The sequence below is a fragment of the Zingiber officinale genome, chromosome 8B, assembly GCF_018446385.1.
Source record: "Zingiber officinale cultivar Zhangliang chromosome 8B, Zo_v1.1, whole genome shotgun sequence".
Taxonomy (NCBI): Eukaryota; Viridiplantae; Streptophyta; class Magnoliopsida; order Zingiberales; family Zingiberaceae; genus Zingiber; species Zingiber officinale.
The window spans coordinates 99477265-99484880 of record NC_056001.1 but is presented as its reverse complement, the minus strand read 5'-3'; the positions used below and the strand labels follow the sequence as shown (position 1 = coordinate 99484880).

Sequence of the window (7616 nt, the reverse complement as noted above, 5' to 3'; positions counted from 1 at the left end):
TTTTTTAATAAAAATGTGTTGTCAGTGTGTCTACTTTTTGCCTATTGTTTATTTGTTAATTTTTTTCTTGTGGAAGGTGGTGGTGACCACTAAGAAGCAGCGACGGTTTGTTTATTTAACTTTTATTTTATTTTTATTTTTGTTGTGTGGTTGTTTCATTGGGGGGAGGGCAGCGGCGGAGAGTTAATTCACATGAGTGCTTCATCAATTTTATTTCCTCAGATTTAGATAAATTTATGAGATTAAATCTAAGTGAACGGTCAAGATTGTCTAGAACCAATTGAATGGTTAGGATGACTAGATCTTAATGAATGGCTCTAATCATCCCACATCTACATAGACTCACTAGAATCAATTAGATCTTGATGAATGATAAAAATTAATTATATTTGAGCCCATTGATCAATTTGCTTCAGATTTGAACCAATGATTTAGATTTCTCAAGATTAGAGATCTCTTTGACTCAAACCTTTTGATTCAATTTGGTTTAACTTGAGTTCAATACGTACAGGATAAAAGTGCATAATTATAAGTAGAAATCCATAAAAATAAGAAGAATTATATCAAAACTCATAATAAGAATCCAACTCAATAAACATGATAAAAATCAATAATTAACCAAATAGGAGATTTAAAAATGAAAATTAAAGGTTAAAATTATGTGACAAAATGGTAGTTATCAGTACGTCACATTGATTCTTTTTTAGCGGGAGGTATTGTACAGTTTGTTACAGATGGTTGATTCATGCAAGGGTCATTGGTGGTTTAAATAGGGAGCATGTGGTAGAAAGAATGAGTGTGATCATACCAACGCAAATGCACTGAATCTAATCAGAACTATAACTGTGCTTAGGAGAGAGTAGTACTAAGATGAGTGACCCCTTGGGAAGTCATTGTGTTGCACCTACTTTTTAATAAAAATGTGTTATTAGTGTGTATTTTCAGAAGGTGGTGGTGACTGCTAAGAAGCCGTTTGTTTATTTAACTTTTAATTTTTTTAATTTTTATTGTTTGGTTGTTTTGTCGGGGCGAGGGAGGCGGTGGAGAGTGAGGGTTGTTGACGGTTTAAATAGGGAGTGTGTGGTAAAATGGTTGGGGTGCGATCATACTAGTATTAATGCACTGGATCTCATCAGAACTCCGAACTTAAGCATGCTTAGACGAGACCAGTACTACGATGGGTGACCCCATGGGAAGTCCTTGTGTTGCACACATTTTTTAATAAAAATGTGTTATCAGTATCTATTTTCGTCGATTGTTTATTTGTTATTTTTTCCCCCCGGAAGGTGGTGGTGACTGTTGAGAAGCCACGGCGGTTTTTTTTATTTAACTTTTAATTTTTGATTTTTATTGTCTGGTTGTTTCATGGGGGGAGGGTGGCGACAGAGGCTTGATGATTCACATGAGTGCTTCATTAATTTTATTTCCTCGAATCTAAGTAAATTTATGAGATTAAATCTGAGTGAACGATCAAGATCGACTAGAACCAGTTGAATGGTCAGAATGGCTAGATCTTAATGAACGACTCTGATCATCCTAGATCTATACAAATTGACTAGAATCAACCAGATCTTGATGAATGACAAGAATTAATTATATCTGAGCTCTATAATCAATTTGCTTTAGATTTGAACCAATGGTTTAGATTTCTCTAGATTAGACATCTCTTTGACTCAAACCATTTGATTCAATTTGGCCTAACTTGAATTCAATACCTACAAGAAAAAAGTGCATAATTATAAGTAGAAATCCATAAATTAAGAAGAATTATAACAAAACGCATAATACAAATCTAACTCAATAAACATGATAAAAATCAATAATTAACCAAATACGAAATTTATGTAGGATCGAAAAGCACTAGAGGGGGTGAATAGCGCTCGTGAATTTTTCACGTTTTACGAAAAACATAGAGTAATAATGCAGCGGAAAAGAACAAAGCAAAAGCAATCGCTAACAAGTTTCTTTTACTTGATTCGGAGCCTGTGACGACTCCTACTCCAAGCTCCCCACTCGTTGAGTGTTTACTTTGGGCAATTCACTATCAATCCAGAAATTACAAGTACAATTGTATAAGTGCAATAATTGAATGTATACCGACAACTACGAATAAAGAATTTTGGGCTTCCGGTTGTCGGAGTTGCATTACATCTTCGTCAGATCGTCTTTTGAGCGGCGTGTAGTAGAAAGATTGCGAAGATCAAGTGATATTAAGGCTCTACTCGAACCTACCTTAAATAGGCTGTTGAAGGCACCTCAGCCTCCATGGAAGGCGTCTCTAGCTTGAATTCCATCCTCGCAGATTTGGTCGTTGATAAAATCTACTTTCTCCGAATTTTATCTGTCCGATGGCGCCTTCAAGCTCCATGGAAGGCACCTTGAATACTGTTCACTGGAGGTGCCTTCAATCTCCATGGAAGGCACCTTGAACACTGTTCATCGGAGGCTCTTTTGTGCTTTCCACTTCCTGTAAGGCATATTAGTCCAAATACTAATATACCCTGTAAAATAGAGTTAGTACAATAAAATATAAAATAATAAATTATTTTGACAGTCTCCGAACTGTCCGATTCTGACTTTGAGTTTGGCTGAAACTCTACGTTGAACCGATGTCTACTGTTCCCTCTTCGTGGAACACGTTCTCACCTACTCCTCCAGATCGATTGGACTTTTGTTCAGCGTCCGAGTCTTCAAGATTTTTCTGCTGGACGTCCGATCCCCAACCATCCAGACTTCCACCTGGTTCAAGACCACCAAGATTTTTACCTAGAGTCCCCGACTTTAGGATTTCGCCCAAATTGCTCTACCCGCCAGGACTTCACCTTGCTTAACCGCAGTTAGGACTTTCCATCACCTAGGGTTACCTCCCCCTAGGGGATTCCACCTGCCTAGAATACACTAGGACTTTTGCCTAAGAACACTTAGGACTTTCCTGTAAGTTCATTCACGCTTGTTAGATAACAAGACATCTTAACTTTGGACCATTTGCCATAATCAAAACTTAACTTCGATCGTCTGGTGCTCCCTGCACCAACAATTTAAAACATGGAAATTAAGGGTTAAAATTATATGATAAAATGGTAGTTATCAGTATGTCACACTGATTTTTTTTAGCGGGAGGTATTGTGCAATTTGTTTGTGGAGAGTTGATTTGTGTGAGGACCATTGGCAGTTTAAATAGGGAACATGTGATAGAAAGGATGGGTGCGATCATACTAGCACTAATGCACCTGATCCCATCAGAACTTTGAAGTTAAGTGTCCTTGGGCGAGACTCCAGTACTAGGATGAGTCGCCCTTTAATAAAAATATGTTATCAATGTGTCTATTTTTCATGGGTTCTTTATTTGTTAATTTTTTTCCCTAGGAGGTGGTAGTGACTACTGAGAAGCTGGAGGTTTGTTTATTTAACTTAAAAATTTTCATTTTTTTGTCTGATTGTTTCATTGGGGGAGGGTAGCAGTAGAGGGTTGATTCGCGCGAGGGCTTTTGGTGGATTAAATATGGAGCGTATGGAAAAAAGGATGAGTGTGAGTGTGATCATACCAGTACTAATACACTGGATCCCATCAAAACTTCGAAGTTAAGTGTGCTTGGGTGAGAGCAGTACTACGATGGGTGACCCGTTGAGAAGTCCTTGTATTGCACCTACTTTTTAATAAAAATGTAATATCAGTGTGTCTATTTTTTTCTATTGTTTATTTGTTAATTCCCCCCCCCCCCCCTCCCCAAAAGGTGTTAGTAACTGCTGAGAAGCCATGGTGGTTTATTTATTTAACTTTTAACTTTTTGATTTTTATTGGCTGGTTATTTTATAGGGGGAGGGCGGCGGCAGAGGATTGATTCATGTGAGTACTTTATTAATTTTATTTACTCAGATCTAGGTAAATTGATGAGATTAAATCTGAATGAATGGTCAAGATCAGCTGGAACCAGTTGAATGGTCAGGATGGCTAGATCTTAATGAATGACTTTGATCATCTCAGATCTATATAGATTGACTAGAATCAACTAGATTTTGATGAATGACAAGAATTAATTATATCTGAACCCTAAGATCAATTTTCTTTGGATTTGAACCAATGATTTAGATTTCTCGAGATTAGACATCTCTTTGACTCAAACTTTTGGTTCAATTTTGCCTAACTGCCTACAAGATAAAGGTGTGTACTTATAAGTACAAATCCATAAAAATAAGAAGAATTATAACAAAACTCATAATATAAATCCAACTCAATAAACATGATAAAAATCAATAATTAACCAAATAAGAGATTCAAAATATGGAAATTAACAGCTAAAATTATGTGACTAAATAGTAGTTATCAGTACGTCATATTGATTTTTTTAGCGGGAGATATTGTACTATTTGTTTGCAGAGGGTTGATTTGTGTGAGGGTCTTTGACAGTTTAAATAAAGTGCGTGTGGTAGAAAGGATGGGTGTGATCATACCAGTAGTAATGCACTGGATCCCATCAGAACTTTAAAGTTAAGCGTGCTTCAGTGAGACCAGTACTAGGATGAGTGACCCCCTAGGAAATCCTTGTGTTGCACCTACTTTTTAATAAAAATGTGTTACTAGTGTGTCTATTTTCCGTGGGTTATTTATTTGTTAATTTTTTTCCTCGGAAGGTGGTGGTGACTGTTGAGAAGCCCTAGCGGTTTATTTATTTAACTTTTATTTTTTTTAATTTTTGTTTTCTAGTTGTTTCATCGGGGGGAGAGCAGCGACAGATGGTTGATTCGCACGAGGGCTGTTGGCAGATTAATTATGGAGCATGTGGTAGAAAGGATAGATGCGATCATACCAGCATTATTGCACCGAATCACATCAAAACTTTGAAATTAAGCGTGCTTGGAGGAGAGCAGTACTACGATGGATGACCCTATAGTAAGTCCTTGTGTTGCACCTACTTTTTAATAAAAATATGTTATCAGTGTGTTTATTTTTCATCGATTGTTTATTTGTTAATGTTTTTACCCTGGAAGGTGGTGGTGACCACTTAGAAGCCATGGTGGCTTGTTTATTTAACTTTTAATTTTTTTTTATTTTTGTTATCTGGTTGTTTCATTGTGGGAGGGTGGCGACGGAGGTTTGATGATTTACGAGAGTGCTTCATCAATTTTATTTCTTCGGATCTAGGTAAATTGATGAGATTAAATTTGATTGAACGGTCAAGATCAGCTAGAACTAGTTGAATGGTCAGGATGGCTAGATCTTAATGAATGGCTCTGATCATCCCACATCTACACATATTGACTAGAATCAACCAGATCTTGATGAATGAGAAGAATTAATTATAACTGAGCCCTATAATCAATTTTCTTCAGATTTAATCCAATGATTTAGATTTCTTGAGATTAGACTTCTCTTTTACTCATTCCTTTATATGCAATTTGGTCTAACTTGAATTCAATAGCTACAAGAACAAAGTACATAATTATAAGTATAAATCCATAAAAATAAGAAGAATTATAACAAAACTCATAATACGAATCTAACTCAATAAACATGATAAAAATCAATAATTAATCATATAAGAGATTTAAAACATGGAAATCAATGGCTAAAATTATGTGACAAAATGATTGTTATCAGTACATCACATTGATTTTTTTAGTGGGAGGTCTTTACTGTTTGTTTGCGGAGGGTTGATTCACGTGATGGTCATTGGCGGTTTAAATAAGGAGCGTGTGGTAAAAAGAATGTGTATGATTATACCAACATTAATGCATCGGATGCCATCAGAACTCCGAAGTTAATTGTGTTTGGATGAGAGCAGTACTATGATGGGTGACCCCTTGGGAAGTCCTCGTGTTGCACTTGTTTCTAATAAATATGTGTTCCTCGGAAGGTGGTGGTGACCACTGAGAAGCCACGGTTGTTTGTTTATTTAACTTTTATTTTTTTTATTTTTGTTATTTGGTTGTTTCGTCGGGGGGAGGCGGTGGCGGAGGGTTGATTTACATGAGGGCCATTTGCGGTTTAAATAGAGAGTGTGTGGTAGAAAGGATAGGTGCGATTATACCAACAGTAATGCACCGGATCCCATCAGAACTCCTGGCAGCAACTTTGTCCTCAGTGGATCTCAGCATGATCAAGTATTCACGCCTCTATGATATCCATATGAACAAGCCCTTCGTTCGTCGCATGAACTCAGTATTCAGAGAAGAACAACGTTTGTCGTGCTAGCAACTACCCAAGGTTGTTTCTTTGGCCAAGATAAAATGAGGAAGAAGAAGCAAAAATCCAAATTGATCACCATCACCCAAAATGTTACTTCACTTATATTAGGATACTTCATAAAAAGGTTATCTTACCAAAAAGGTTACTTTATCAAAAGGTTACTTTACCAAAAAAGTTACTTCACCTAAAGGTTACTTTTACAAATGTTTTTGTACTCATCCAATGAATATAAAAGGTTTATATCTTTTTGTCTCCCTTTTTCATGAATACTCCAATAATCTCTAGTAATGGACATTAATCTTCTTTAGTGGATGTTAATATATTAGATTAATCATTAATCTAATAAGCCAATGAGTCTAATCCAAATTTATTTGAGTCTAACTCAATGAGTTAAATTCGGATTATACTTAACCCTATAATCTTAGGGTCCATCATATTTTAGTCAAACTAAAATAAACTCATCTCCAAATCAACATGTTCTTTGTATGTGGCCCAATATGTTCTTGTAACGTTGGAAATGTCTCTAAACAAATATTTTAGATACATAAACAATGAGTGACATCTAGTAATGCATCATTGCTACCCAAGTGATGAGAATGTTGAGATCCGACCTAACCTTTCTGTGTCTATTATCTTTTATGACTTGGTCATTCTATCTATGATATCTAGATCGATCAATGAGACATAGACTGTGTCATCCTCTTGTTAATCTTTATGCTTCTTGATATTCAAGTAGACTCACTTAACCAAATAAGCTCAATATCTCATATTGACTTATTTGTGCATGACCATGAATTTTAGTAGTCCTACTTAATCAAGGGTCCTACAGATATATGTTCTATCATATGGAAGGGATAGATCCAATTTATATCGCTCACATCCCTCCACCTAACTTATTGTATATCCAGTGATCGACTTTATAGTCTACCTTGTTATAGGTGACGTTTGTTGATGCCAAAACACACAACTCCTTATGTAGGAAACCGTAGTATCTTCAGGCTTAAGGACTATTCATACCAATAGTCACTATGAGAGTATTATGACACTCATATAATGATCCATGAAACATTCTCATGGCAGGTCAATTTAGTATATATTCTCTAATATATACTCATGTGTCAACTTGATATCATGTATCCATGACTTATGAGATTAAGTCATTAGTTGACCTACATGCTAGTCTCAATGCATTAGTATTATTCTTGTATATTAATGCTTGATTAGGAATAGTTAAGAGTAGTATTCTATATATATCTACAATCACCTACTATTAATTCAACCAATTGATATGTTGTAGACTAGAACCTACTACCCTAAGATATTATTATACTTATTCATCTGACATAGGTCTGAAATAAATATAATAACCATAAATTTTATCTTTTATTAATAAAATATGATACAAAAATTCTCTTGTCAATCATCTCAT

The 7616-nt window shown here is 35.6% G+C and overlaps 1 non-coding gene and 4 pseudogenes across 1 annotated transcript; all 5 read left to right on the top strand.

The window, feature by feature from the left end:
- Positions 1-1095: 1095 nt before the first annotated feature.
- LOC122018046 lies at positions 1096-1214 on the top strand. The gene has a single exon (XR_006121557.1). It is a non-coding gene; the product is annotated as a 5S ribosomal RNA (ribosomal RNA).
- A 2317-nt stretch (positions 1215-3531) lies between these two features.
- On the top strand, positions 3532-3650 carry LOC122018074 (annotated as a pseudogene).
- Positions 3651-4438: 788 nt separating this feature from the next.
- Positions 4439-4557, top strand: LOC122018093 (annotated as a pseudogene).
- A 237-nt stretch (positions 4558-4794) lies between these two features.
- Positions 4795-4913, top strand: LOC122018097 (annotated as a pseudogene).
- A 795-nt stretch (positions 4914-5708) lies between these two features.
- LOC122018090 lies at positions 5709-5827 on the top strand (annotated as a pseudogene).
- Positions 5828-7616: the final 1789 nt, after the last annotated feature.